Below are 16043 nucleotides of genomic sequence, written 5' to 3' on the forward strand. Positions count from 1 at the left end.
TATTGTATTTGATATTATTTCATCATGAGGCACCTACCTACCTACTTATCTACCTAGCTCGCTAGCTAGCTACCTACCTACCTACTTACCTCATATATATATATATATATATATATATATATATATATATATATATATCAGAGGCGTATCCAGGTTTTCGTTGTAGGGGGAGCGAAAAGAGCAAAAAAAGGCGCTGAATGTTTAACACGTTTTATAATTATATACGTATATATATATATATATATATATATATATATATATATATATATATATATATATATATATATATATATATATATATATATATATATATATATATATATATATATATAACTAACTGTATGTCATTACTTCGCTATGATGTAAATTAAATTGAAAGTAGCACTCTGAAGAAATAAGAAAAAACACACAATGTAGGCTGACAAAACAAAAATTGTATCAGTCTAAACAAACAAAATATATATATACACATACTACAACCAAAAACAATGAACGTAACACAATCTGTTTTGTAATTCTTGTAAAAAAAATTCTTACATAATAATTCCTGGGAAATTATTTAAGACAAGTGAAATAGGGGAAATAATCACTCTCTTAATATAAATATGTATATATCTACACATTTAATTACAAATGTCAAAACAAATAAATAATTACTTTAGAATATAATGAAATTGTTTAACTCTATTCGTGTTTACAACATGTTTTTGTCTATGATCAGAATTTAATATATCGTCATCATAAATGCTAAAGTATCACAGCAAAATGAAAGTTTTTAAAATCAGGGTTGATATAAAACCACGCATTTCTAAATAATAGAAGAACATTTGGAATATGAGCCTACATTTAACTAAATAACAGTCTTTTAGTTCGGATCATATATTTTAATTAACTACTGCTTCTTTGTGATCTTTAAAGTTCAATTTTTAACATAGTGATAGGTATGGGTTAGATCACTGTATGGATCACACTCCTTTTTACTGGTAATTGTAAAAACAATATTCACAGAGTTTTACGTTTAAAAAGCTAATTTTCTGGCGGCATGGTACTTTGGTACATCATTACGCGTTTTTCTACATGTACTTAACAGATCAGTTCAAGGTGGGTTGGGGGGGGGGGGGGGGGTCAACTTCATTCACCACTGTCCGGTCACTTTAGGTCAATTATCCAACCCAGTGTATACCTAGGTGTGACATTAATGTCGCTCTACACAATTGTGGTGGTGAGGTGTGTTGGGGGGGGGGGGGGGGGGGGGATAACCAACCACTACGCAGTTTGCTCATAAGTAAATTTAAATAGAGGTGCCACATCAGTTGTATTTGTTTCTGTATTGTAATTTTTAAAAAATTAATCACACGATTCAAACTGTATATATAAAGTAATTATCTGTGAAGTTTTATGTATAACATTTTCTAATTCAATTATTCGTAAGCAAATACATTATACAGTTGCCTTAAACTTAACACCCCTCTTGCCAAGTGGTACTACCGTAGAGGTTTTTTAAACATTGCAATGCATCGTAATGGTTATTTTTAGAACTGATGCAGCTGCTAATACGTGTTGTAAACGTAGACACTACTAGACTAGTACAATAATGCTTAATTGCTGCATGAAAAGAAATCTTGTGATTTACATAGATGTGCCGACCAAAAATATTTTTTAACAAATATCATTGTTTAAAACTTTGAGTTTAAAAAGTTTCCAAAAAGGCGCCACTTTGCTGAAAATGGCCAGAGGGGGAGCGGCAGCTCCCCCTGCTCCCCCCTGCGTACGCTACTGATATATATATATATATATATATATATATATATATATATATATATATATATATATATATATATATTGTTGTGATGTGTGAGCGAATATTAGTGCGAAAGTAAATGAGGCATTGAATAGTTACAATGTGACGTTTTAGTTCGTTGTTGTCGGGGAAAGAAGTTAAAAAGTACTATTGTTCTTGTTGTGTTAAGGTGATGTCGTACTGTAGTACGGTCTTAGTATCGTTCGTTCAAGTCGTCTTATCTATTTTTTATAGTACAATAAATTGAATAAATAGTAAAATTAAATAATGTCGTCCTGTCGAATAATTTGTATACCTTAATGTCGTCGTGCTTTGGGATGAACTACTGAATAGCTAGACAGAATATTATGGTAGTGTAGACCCTCTTTGAGGGTTACGAAGACAAATACCCCCGCCCAGTAGGACATTACCCCCCCCCCCCCCCCACCGGTCATAGCTTAAGGTTCAGCTAGGGTTAGAGGAGGGTTAGGGTTAGGCTTAAATCAATATCTAGAGTTGGGTTTGGTTTTTAGTTAGTTTTAGGGTGAGGTTAATTATTAGGATTTTTGTCTTAAGGTTAGGATTATGGTAATAAATAGGGGGGGGGGGGTAATGTCCTGTAGCCGTTTAGTACATGCTTTGGTTTGTGTTAGGATTGTTACAAATAAGTATTCGCATAGATTTAGCGACCCTTTTGTTTACATGTTTTCATTACCCTTCAAACTATAGTCTAATTTAGTTAAATTGAGATTATACTTATAGCACACACAATTCTGTAGAATAGGAACGATTGGGAGGGAAGTGACATAAAGCGCAGGGAATTTAGAGGTTAGGTAGGGTATAATAAATGGTGGGGTTAGGAAAGTTAAGGGGTCCATTCTCTAATAGGCAGTCTAGGTCTTGTTCTGACTTTCAAACAATAAAGAAGTTAATTATATCCAGACTTCGTGTTGGTTTATTGTCGACCCTGTCCTCACTTCACATCACAACAGTAGGGTGATGCTTACCTTGTCATGTTAAAGTAAATAGCATGTAATTGAGTTAGTTCGAAGTGAGTTTTCATACAAGCCCAACGCACTAATTACGACTGTCTCAAAAGATGTAACATGTCAATGAATTTTCACTAAAAGAAAAAGATGTCTAGTGCAGTTTACGAAACTAACGTCCGTCGCCGATACTTTTTCTGTGTGCGGAAATTTTTGTGTGCGCATTTTTTCTGTTTGCGCTGTTTACTCTTTGCGCTTTTTTGTGTGTGCGCTTTTTTTCCGTTTGCGCTTTTTTTTCCGTTGCGCTTCTTTCTGGGAACCGATAATGAGGGATGGGAGTGAAATATGCTTCAACCACTTTCTGAATATGTTGTTCAAAACTTATGACAGTTCTAAATATACAAAATGAAAGTTTTGATTAATGTATATCTTGAAATATTCGTCCAATTATCCAGAGTAGGCTAAACCACAATCTTTACTACAGAAAATAAGTTACAAGTGCAAAAACATTTTAAAAACAAAGAACTGAGTTTAAAATAGAAACATCTAAGTTATAATTATATAATAACTTACATATGTGTGTATTTATATGTATATTTATTTATATATATATATAGATATGTATATAATATAAATATATGTACATATATATTATACTAGCTGCATCCCGTGCTCCGCCACGGTAAATCTTTTTTAAATGTACCAACTTGGGAACAGAACAAAACTAAACACAACACAAACGAACGCAAAAAAAACAACGAAAAAACAAACACAACACTCATAACATAAACACAATTTAAATGCAATCATAAAGGCATATTGCTCACAGTCTAGCCCGTAGCGCCAAATCGCGCCCTTTCCGGTGATTTGCACCCCCCCTCAAACTTTCGATTTGCACCCCTTCCCCCCCCCCCCTCCCTAAAACTTTCGATTTCCACCACCCCCCCCCCCTCGCACATTTTTTCCAACCCACTTTGGCGCCCCTTAAGGTCGGCACCCGGGGACATATGCCCCCCCCCCCCCTCGCTACGCCTCTCCTATAAAACCCGAAATATAGAATAATAATTAGAAAACAGTATAAATAATAGGCAGTATTTAAAATACCGTGTTTTACCTACACTATTTCACTTTATCCATTCACGCATTTTTTTCCAGTACTTAAAATTTTAAAAATTTACAAAAGAGTTTCATAACTAAAACCATTGCGCACCTAATGAACGTGATGACGCGTCTATAATAGTGCTGAATAGTTGATTAAAAATTATAAGTAATAAACAGTAATGCCTACATTCAGTGAAAAAAATAAATAAAAGATTGCCTTTTATCAATCCATGCTAATTATAATTTTCTAACAATAATTTCCTCTTACACATCCGAATAATTTGCATTCACATTTTGCTAATTATATTATTGCAACACTAATTCCTTCTATGACGAACGAATATTTGCATTCACATTTTTTATTAGCGTGAGTTTAATGTATTTTTAAATTACCTCCTTTGTCAAAATTAGAAAAAAAAGAGTTAAATTAATTTGATTTTTCTACCCGACTGTTATTACGTTATTAAAATGTTTACATCTTTTCAAAGCATAAATAAGAAAATAATATTTGACATTGATCCTTTTAATATGTTTTAGCAGTGTGCGTGTATTTAATATTCTCTTTACGTTATGCAAAATTGTACAAACAGTGGAAATTATAAAATAGCTCTTTGCCGCTATATAAACAAACCCTACTCTAATACATATAATAAGACACTGCGGTGCACTGAAAAGCACAGCGTGGTGCGCAGTTTACTTTTATAGTCCCAAAATCTATAGCGATGACGGACGGAAGGAAGGACACGCTCAGCCCGCTTATATTATAGATTATATTATAGATATCTATTTATTTATGAAGTGACAGCTGCTCTTACCTATTGGCTACACACCAGCAGTACTCTATTCCTTCAGTCACTTTTCTATAAATAAATTATGAGAGAAAATCTGTCAATATTTGTGGTGGGGCAAGTTGACACATGGGTGGGGTTAAAAGTCACTTTGTCTTTCTAGGATTTTGTTTTTATGGTTTAATTATATGCAAGGAAAGGATTTAATTAAATTATTAGTCTTTATTTTCACGGATGACCAGATCTGCTGGTTTTAGTTTTAAGTTGATTACTTTGCAGGATATCACAAGAAATTATATTTTATCCTGTGGATTAAATTTGTGTGTCCCCTGGTTTGGTAACTTATGCCCTATGGTGTGGTGCTTTAAAAGGTATTTAACTATAACTAGTTACTAATCAAATGCATAGAGCTTTATTTTCTAAAATTGAATATTCTGTTTCACTTTGGTTCGAACCACAACCCCAGGTAATTTTAAGCCTTACTACCAATTGATTTCATTGTTTAATTAAAGTTTGGTGGCTAGACTGTGCTGTAGTAATTTATAACCTTTTGCCTCAATGCCTTATTTGAACCTAACCCAGCATGGGGCAAAAAGTCACAACCCTGACTAGGGAAGTCTTAAAAAATAGAGTTAATTTTACCTGTTCAGTTTGTTGTAATTAAATGTTCAGTTTTTTGTTCTAAAATTAAATGTATCCGTAGCACTTGTTCAGTCTTATTGGTCAAATTTTCAAATAGACTAAACTGTGTAGTCCCAACTTCTCTACAATATGTGTGTAATATAAGCCTATATTAAAGTGTACATACATGTATTTTTGTGTACTTTATATTAGTATTAGTGTGACGGTGTACATAAAAGAACTAGCTGCATCCCGTGCTCCGCCACGGTAAATCTTTTTAAAATATACCAACTTTGGAACAGAACAAAACAAACAAAAACACAACACAAACACAAACAAAACACAACCACAACACAATCACAACACAACCACAACACAACCACAACACAACCACAAAACAACCACAACACAACCACAACACAACCACAACACACGGTAAATCTTTTTTAAATGTACCAAGTTGGGAACAGAACAAAACTAAATACAACACAAACGAACGCAAAGAAAAAACAAAAACGAAAAAACAAACACAACACTCCATTTAAATGTAATCATAAAGGCATATTGCTCACATTCTATCCCGTAGCGCCAAATCGCGCCCTTTCCGAGCGCCGGCGGAAAATTTCGATTTACACCCTCCCACCTCCCTCAAACTTTCGATTTCCACCCTCCCCCCCCCCCCCCCTCTTGCTACGCCTCTGTTATAAAACCCCTAGCTTTTCCGCAAATAAATTAAAGGCAGTATTTAGAATATCCGTGTTTTACCGACCATATTGCACTTTATAAATTCATGCATTTTTACAAGCTTTTATTTAACTCACTTCCTCTGTCGTCAGTCGTCAGTCTGTCTAGACGGAAACGCAGGAGTGAAAATTCAGACAGTTCTACTTGACCGACACGATTCACAGTTTGCACGTGGGTCAAGACATGAAGACAATGCAATCTGAATCTAAATTTGACTTAATTGGATGCCTAATTAATTTTTTATGAATTAATTAAAATTTGGACCGAATTAGTAGGCATGTCTAGCCAACCACACCACACGCGTCATCACCTTCAATAGCTTCAATGGCTGCGTTCAAAAACCATTGCGCGCCTACTGAACGTGATATTCAGAAGGCGCGCAATGGTTTTTAGTCATGTAACTCTATTGTAGATAAAACATGTAAAGTACTGAAAAAAAAATTCATAAAAAAACGTTTTAATAACAAGCTTTTATGTAATGATGCACTAAAAAGTAGAAAATAAATTATAGACTACTATTTAAATAACTATAAAGAAAAGCGTGGGTGTCTTCCTTAACATTAGTAAAGGTATCCAATAGATACTAAAGTGACCCACGCTTTTCTTTATAGTTATTTAAATAGTAGTCTATAATTTATTTTCTACTTTTTAGTGCATCATTACATAAAAGCTTGTTATTAAAACGTTTTTTATGAATTTTTTTACAAGCTTTTATTTAACTCACTTCCTCGTCATTCTGTCTGTCGTCAGTCTAGATAGAAACGCAGGAGTGAAAATTCGGACAGTTCTACTTGACCGATACGATTCACAGTTGGCACGTGGGTCAAGACATGAAGACAATGCAATTTGAAACTAAATTTGACTTAATTGGATGCCTAATTGATTTTTTATGAATTAATTAAAATTTGGACCGAATTAGTAGGCATGTCTAGCCAACCACACCACACGCGTCATCAATAGCTGCGCCATCACGACCACGTAATGGCTGCGTTCAAAAACCATTGCGCGCCTACTGAACGTGATATTCAGTAGGCGCGCAATGGTTTTTAGTCATGTAACTCTATTGTAGATAAAACATGTAAAGTACTGAAAAAAAATTCATAAAAAACGTTTTAATAACAAGCTTTTATGTAATGATGCACTAAAAAGTAGAAAATAAATTATAGACTACTATTTAAATAACTATAAAGAAAAGCGTGGGTGTCTTCCTTAACATTAGTAAAGGTATCCAATAGATACTAAAGTGACCCACGCTTTTCTTTATAGTTATTTAAATAGTAGTCTATAATTTATTTTCTACTTTTTAGTGCATCATTACATAAAAGCTTGTTATTAAAACGTTTTTTATGAATTTTTTTTTTTCAGTACTTTTAAAAATTTACAATAAAGTTTCATGACTAAAACCATTGCGCACCTAATGAACGTGATGACTTAATATAGTAATGGAGAATAGTTGATTAAAAATTATAATTAGTAAACAGTACATTCAGTGAATAAAATAAATAAAAGATAGCCTTTTATCAATCAATGCTAATAATAATATTCCAACAATAATGTACTCTTACACGTCTGCATAATTTGCATTCACATTTTGCTAATTATATTATTCCAACAATTATTCCGTCTTGCAGATTTTGCATTCACATTTTTAGCGTGAGTTCAATTTATCTTTGACTTACCTCCATTGGCAAAATTACTAAGCAGTTTAATTAGATTTTTCTACCGTACTGTTATTATGTTATTAATATGTATCCACTTTTTCTGGGAATATTAACGAAAACGATATTTGACATTGATCCTTTTAATATGTTTTAGCAATGTGCGTGTATTTAATATTCTCTTTATGTTATGCAAAATTGTACAAACAGTGGAAATTATAAAATAGCTCTATGCCGTTATATAAACAAACCCTACTCTATTACTTATAATAAGACACTGCGGTGCACTGAAAAGCACAGCATGGTGCGATGTTTACTTTTATGGTTTCAAAATCTATAGCGATGACAGAAGGACTGACACACGCCCAGCCCGCTTATATTATAGATAGCACAGTGTGTGTGTGTGTGGGGGGTCTATTTCAGTCACTCTTCGGCATTCCAATATTATTTCAATGTACTGCTATAGGCTGTTGAAGTGGAGTCCAAATGGAGTCCTGCCGGTTGGCGTTTTTTTAAACCAAATCTGGATATTTTTATTAAATCTTTTTTTTTAAAGTTAGGAAAGCTACTTTCGCTTTTGGCTTCAAAACAAATACAAGTTTTAGAATCAGAATTTTATGAATTTAGATCTAGAATTCGAGATAGATCTAGAATCTAATCTAGATTCTAGATCTTTCTAGATAAAGAATTGACTTTTCAACTTTTCAGATTTTAATAAAGAATCTAGATCTAGATCTAGAATTTTATTTAGAATACAACCGACTCGTTAGATTTATGTTTTAGTTTTAGACTTTAGTCATTTATTTAGTATTTTAGTGGTAGGTACCGTAGTCAGTCTAAAGTTCTAAACTCTAAAGATTTTTTTAAAGAAGAGTAAAGAACTAAAGATTCTTTACTAAATAAGACGTCGTAAAGTCAAGTGACCAAGTCTAAAGAATTAAAGAACTTTAATAATTAGATTCTACTCTAGTGTACTAACTTAGTACTTAGATCTAGTACTAATTAATATTAATAGTACACTAAGTACAGTATACACTATACTATACACTAACAGTGACTAACACACTAAGTCTAAGTTTATTAACTAAGTTATAAACAGTGTTTCTTCCAGACATTTTTCTCCGGGGGGGCACTTGAAATCTTCGGGGGGGGGGGCGGTAAACTTTCTTCGGGGGGGCGGACACTGTTAAAAGTATATATTTTCTATATAAATTATATAAATTTCATTTCGTTCGGGGGGGGCGGTAAAAAAATTTCGGGGGGGGGGGGGGGGGGGGGGGGGGCTTCGCCCCCCCGAAGAGATGCCTGGAAGAAACTCTGGTTATAAACTGTAGATAGATATTAATAAGATATAGAATCTAGATCTAGTTATAGTCATAGTCTGATATAGGCCTAACAAATCGTCAAATAGTATTATTATTTATTTGCTAGATCTAGGTCCTAAGTATTTTATTTAGATCTAGATCTCTGCCTTATTTTAGTTAGACCTAGATCTATAATTAAATAATATATATAGACTATAGAGTATTTTCTTTTATAGCGAACTATATGAATACTTTTATTAATATTATTATTAGGTGTTAGTATTTATATTAGTTTAGTACTTAATAGCTAGTAGTATTTAAGCTAGATTTAGTAATAATAGAATAATTAGTTAGATTTACGATCATTTTGTAAAATAGAAACCTTTGGCCTTTAGACTTAACTTTTGAATTTAGGCCCATAAATTTTTCTTTAGACTTTATTTTGCTTAGAAAGTTTAGGCCTGATTAAATTAGTAATTTGACCCTATGTATTAATCATATTATTATAGTTAATTAGGCCTATAGGCTCCTAATTTAAATTAGGCCTATTTAGTAATAAAGACTTTGCCTTTATTCATTTTAATAAATAGGCCCCTATTTTAAATCAATGCCATATTTTTTAAAATAATTCCTTTTCCTAGTACTTTTTCTTTTAGTACTAGATCTAGATCTAGAAGTAGATAAACTAGATATTACACGGTGACAGTAGGCTAGACCTAATAACCGTAATTACTAATTAGTCGTCTGCTTAGTATAGACAAGTTATCGTGTACCAGTATTACTAGATAAAATTCTATATCTAGTAGTAGCTCTAGAAATTCCAAATTTGATTTAAGCCCAAAGTGGGCCTAAAATTGGATTAATCTAATAATTACTATTATTAGAGTCTAATTAGTTTAATTGTAATAAGCTTTGTTTGGCTTTGTGTTACTGTCATTGAGCTTTTAATTTAACATTGAAAATTTAATTCCAAGATTTAAAAAAAAAAATCAGCAACTTTAATTAATCTATATAGCTAGATTCTAGATATTCATACTGTTGTACAAGCCATACTTAGTAGAAATTAAATATGCTATAATTACAGTTTTCTGACTATATCACTCAGAATAAACAGATATGACTAAATAAGCCTAATGTATATTACATTGTTTTAGAATAATTTCTTTTGCTTTACAGTAAGCATGTATTTTTCGTGTCTGTGTACACTATTTAATATTTATTTTTACTGTTAATGAAAATATTATTCCACAGATGAAGCATGTTCCACTTGTAATAATAAAAAATAATGTCTTGTTTTTTTGACTTAGGCTAATAAAACAGTTGTGTGGTTTACACTTAAAGTCAGTATCTCAAGCCAGTTACCCTTAATGTACTCAAGCCCTCAAACCACTTCTCTGGATTATCAATTGTGTGCTGTAATGCTCAACCAATAAATCCCATTTTCATATGTCATTGTAAATATATATTTCTGTTCACAAATATTGCTTTAACTTAATTATGAGTAGAAATATGATATGAGCAACTGGTTTCATTGTTCATATTAAACAATATTACATGTACATCCTAAATATGTCCTTTTATAAATTATTAAACTTAATTATTCTTTTATTGAGTGTGTTGTTTTAATACCAGTTCTTTGTGTTTGTGTGGGTTCAAATATTTTTAAAACTGTTTAGGAAACTAAATAGTATTTTACTTGCAAATTTTGTTTTAAGCAACTCACACTGGCATTAGACTGCTAACCCAGTAGTTAGTAGAAAGTCCCTGAGTGCACCCAGCAGTGATGGGTACCTAACTCACGTTAGTGAAAGTAAATGTGGATGGGCGTATGGCTGACCAAATCATCCCTTCCTATGCCAAGGTCACAAAAATAGGTGAACTCTATGTTGTCAGATCCATGGATCAACGGGTTCGAAACTGGAGCTTTACTACCATACAACTCTCACTATTGTTTACAATATTTTCATAAACTAACATTACAAATACAATTTTAAAAAAAGAAATTCAACATAAAATGAATGAGAAAAATTCAATATCTAGTAAATAAATTTATCATTTATTTAATATTTAAAGGTAAAGGTATTTGATTTATTACTTTCCAGTAATTGCAGGGGATTTTTTTTTCTTGCATCAAATATTGTTCTTCATAAATTGCAGTCTTAGATGAAATCTTCATTATAACACACATTTTGATTTCATGTTTTGTTGATAGTCTTGGTTGAGGTTACCTGGAAATTGTGTAGGCTTCTTTCTAGAGGTCTATATGCACTGATTTAATTCAGGTAGGCCTAATCTGAAAAATAGATGTACACACAATATTTCTACTCAGAATTTTCTCTTATAATTATAGTTTACATTTTTATACATAATCAAAATTTTAAATAAAATTGAAACTAAAACTAGCCATTAAATCTATAACTACTTTAGGTCAATATATATTGAGCATTAAGCCTAGATTCTATTACTAAATCTAAACTCTAGATCTAATAACCAGGGTACAAGGCCTACTAAATAAGTGGATATAGATACATTGTAACATTTTGCTACATTGCATACTAGATCTAGATTGTGGGCTAGAGTAATAAGTGCATGTTACAATATTTACTGACACTAAGTCCTAGACAAAATTTCTAAATTACTGTGTAGATTGTTACTACAACTCACACTACTGTGACACTAGCAATGCTACAGTCACTGTCTATTACACTAGTGAACTCTACAGTCTACATTTACAACTCTACACAGTCACACACACCTTTTAGGCCTTGCCTTAGCTTAGACGCCACTAGACGGGGCAGACTGGGATAGGTAATACTAGACTAGAGTAACTAGATCTAGATAGTAGATAGATTAGATAACTTACAACTAGATCTAGCTCTCTACTCGACAAACACACACTAGAATCTAAAATCTAGATCTAGAATTCAATCTTCAATCTAGAGTCTAGAATCTAGTACGAATCTAAATCTAATCACTACTGTACTGTCACTTTTTATTTAGAGGGATCAGTATAGTTAATAAAGTAATAAAGTAGATATAGGCCTTCAGATATTATATATTTAGGATCAGGTAGATTTAGATTTTAGATCTATTTTTGTAATATTCTGTCATCGAACTTGACGGTCTAGATAAGTGTTCACTGTTTACCAAATCGTTCAGTAGGAGTGATGTCCCCTGGGGCTAGGCTTGCTAGGTCTTACATTAACTTTAAAAAATAATTAATTTACTTACCGCCACAAAACTTTTCTGTCAGAATTGAATGCAAATACATTACTTCCCAACCGTACGTACACAATAGACTTGAACTTTTGTATATTTGTTGCATATTGGGAGTTCATGATGAGTTTAAAATGTTGAAGCGAAGTCAAGAAACAAGCAGCCGCCATGTTTGTTTATCAATGGTAATCATGATCACAAAAATTCATTTAGTCTGGAAAATTTAATCTCTCCCTGGCGGAAGTTTTTCCAAAACTTGGAATGGATTAATGAATTAATATTATTAATTATTTCAAAAATTATTTTCAATAGTTTATCTTGAATTAAAAAATTCAAAACACATAAAAATCGATACTTAATATTTTGTTTTAATTTTTGACAGCTAAAACATAATTTTAGCGCTTGCCAATTAATTTATATAATTTTTTGAAAATTAGCATGTTATATAGCAAAGTAATACTGCAACACCCAATTGCTTGGCATTAGCTGAAATTAAATAGAAATAAGCAGCCCAGATCTAGATGGTTTACAATATTTATATTTATTGATGAACATTGAAATTATAAAGTTACAAATATTTCAGACAAAAACATACAAACGACAATAGCATTAAAAAAAAAATTAGGGTGGATGTCAAATATAGTCCGTGAAACTGAAACTGATTTTCACCTCAGGTCAGATCAAAGAGATTCAAGTTAGTTTCCAAATGCGATGTAGGCCTATTTAGAGAGGTTGGATTTATTTATTTCAGTTACTTTCAAAATGCGATGTAGGCCTATTTAGAGAGGTTGGATTTATTTATTTCAGTTACTTTCAAAATGCGATGTAGGCCTATTTAGAGAGGTTGGATTTATTTATTTCAGTTAGTTTCCAAATGCGATGCAGGCCTATTTAGAGAGGTTGGATTTATTTATTTTAGTTAGTTTCCAAATGCGATGCAGGCCTATTTAGAGAGGTTGGATTTATTTATTTCAGTTAGTTTCCAAATGCGATGCAGGCCTATTTAGAGAGGTTGGATTTATTTATTTCAGTTTCAGGCATTTCAAGCTATCGACCACACGCTCTCACCATTAAATTAATCAATTTCTTCCAGGCATCTCGGGGCATAGATTATTTTGATCAATTCCTATTACAATTCATTAAAACTCTTTTCTGAAACGCGAAATAAAGGCTAAAACTCGTTTCTAACATTGCTTTTTTAAATGCAAAAAAGTGACGTCACACCATCTGAACCCCCTCCCTCTCATCACACACCGCCATAAAATTACGGATCCCCCCTACTGTGTGACGTCATTTATGGACGACCCCCCTTACTGCAAATGTAAAGTACCTTAAAGATATAAAAAACGTCATTCAAGGTTTACTTATCTAAGAACGGGTAGATAATTAGAAAAATGGTAGTTCTGTTTTTGAAATGATGGGTTAACAAATTTTAATTAAAATTCAACTACAATTTAAGCATCTCTCTTAAGAAAATAAAAACACTCCCTAAATTATGGTTAGATTAAATATTTAATAATAGTATTTTTTTTTTAATTTAGGGCCTACTGTTTTAGTTTAATTAGAATTTATTTTTGAAGTGTATTGATATTTCATTGATAGGTAGGCCTACATACATTCTTTAGAAATTTAAAAAATGTAAAGTAAAAATATCTAATTACAAATAAGATAGTGATCATTTCAAAATTGCATTCGTATTTCTTAATATGAATTTTAAATAATAAATATAATAATTATAACTCTAATATGTGACTAGTGATGTTCAGTGTTTTTTCCAGACTTTTTCTCCGGGGGGGGGGGGGGGGGCACTTGAAATTTTCGGGGGGGCGGTAGACTTTCTTCGGGGGGGGGGGCGGACACTGTTAAAAGTATATATTTTCTATATAAATTATATAAATTTCATTTCGTTTGGGGTGGGGCGGCGGTAAAAAAAATTTCGGGGGGTGGCGGGGGGCGGGATAAAGCCCCCCCCCCCGAAGAGATGCCTGGAAGAAACTCTGGTGATGTTCTCTGAAAGATCTAGATCTAGCTAACGAGTAAGAAACGGACCAGGTTCAATATATCTAAAAACTGACAATAAAATTTAAATTGTAATATTAATAGCCTGTTTACAAATCTTTTTGTTTATTAAGTCCTCTATTTAGTCAACCACTTGCAAGTGTATTAAACACAGTTTCTAGATTCAAGCATTGCAATATATTTATATTCTATGTAACATCAACAGTTTCTGGATCTATTTCTACACTCAATTTTCACACAATAATTTTGGCTGCGGCTATTCGTACCTCAATACGAACAGAGTTTCTTCCAGGCATCTCTTCGGGGGGGGGGGGGGGGCGAAGCCCCCCCGAAAAATTTTTACCGCCCCCCCGAACGAAATAAAATTTATATAATTTATATAGAAAATATATACTTTTAACAGTGTCCCGCCCCCCCCCCCCGAAGAAAGTTTACCGCCCCCCCCCCCCCGAAGATTTCAAGTGCCCCCCCCCCCCCGGAGAGAAAAGTCTGGAAGAAACACTGAATACGAATAGTCATCATGAGGCTATTCGTAGTGAAGTACACTGACCAATCCGAGCTAGGCATATCCCCCCTTGCTTCAACATTGGCTAGGTTTGTGCCTAGGTCCTAGCTGTGGAATCTACTGTCTTTAGAGAACAATTATTGAATAATTATTTATTAATATTATTATTAATTAGGCCTATTTAAAATTATTATTGAATAATTATATTCAAATAAATTACGTAGGTCAATATTATATGGAAAATATATAGACACCAAACGATAATTCAGGATTACTATAAGAATGGGGGTCTGGCATTGGTGATAATAGGGAGGTAGAAATCGATTTAAAATCTTAAGGATGACTCATAGCTGTTAATCAACAAGTAGTTTTAAATTTTGCAGTCTTTTTTGTTGTTTGTAATAAAAACACATATCAATACAAGAGATGTTGACAAGAGATTAGTTGATTTTTTGCAGAAATTTTTATATAAAGCAGCTATTTGTTTACTACACGTACAAGGTAGCCACGTTGTTCCCAGTGATAAGTTATGTCTCTTACTTCTATAGATATGGTACCATTTCATTTGTTCTATTTACTGGTAAATTATAAAACTGTTTTTTGTTATGTTAAATTTTAATAAATGTTTGATTTGTTAGCTACTATCCAAAACTTTAATAGCAGCCTCCAACTTTTTGTAGCTGTCATAACAGCTGTTTAAGGCAAAACGATTCAAAATAATGGCGTCCATCAAGTAGCAAACTTTCTTGTCGAGTGTGCGGCTCTAGACTAGTATCGTGAGTAGAAAGGCTCAAACTGGGTGGGATTTTACACTACTTTGATTGGTCAGTGTACAGATACCTTCCAGTAAGGGGTCATCCATAAATTACGTCACGTTTTTAGACTATTTTTACCTCCCCCCCTCCCCTCCGTCACACATCGTCACAAAAAGCCAGACCCCCCCTTAAATGACGTCACACCTCAGCCTACAACACCCCCCCCCCACCCTCAAAATTGCTGTTGAATTTTTCTTAAAACATCGATATTTTTCCAAAATCTTGTCTGACCTCTCTCAACATAGAGTATTTTAATCAATTCCTATTACAATTTATTAAAACAGTTTTCTAAAACGCGAAATAACGTCTAAAATTCGTTTTCTAACAATACTTTTTGTTAATGCAAAAATGTGACGTCTCACCAACTGAACACCCCCCCCTCCCTCATCACACACCGTCACAAAATTACCGACCCCCCTCCCCCTCACGAGTGTGACGTCATTTATGGACGACCCCTAATCTGATTGGCCAATGTACAAATAACCCCCTAGCCATTTGTACATCAC

This window comes from Physella acuta, unplaced genomic scaffold (assembly GCF_028476545.2).
Source record: "Physella acuta isolate Inbredline_101_S28 unplaced genomic scaffold, ASM2847654v3 ptg001190l, whole genome shotgun sequence".
Taxonomy (NCBI): Eukaryota; Metazoa; Mollusca; class Gastropoda; family Physidae; genus Physella; species Physella acuta.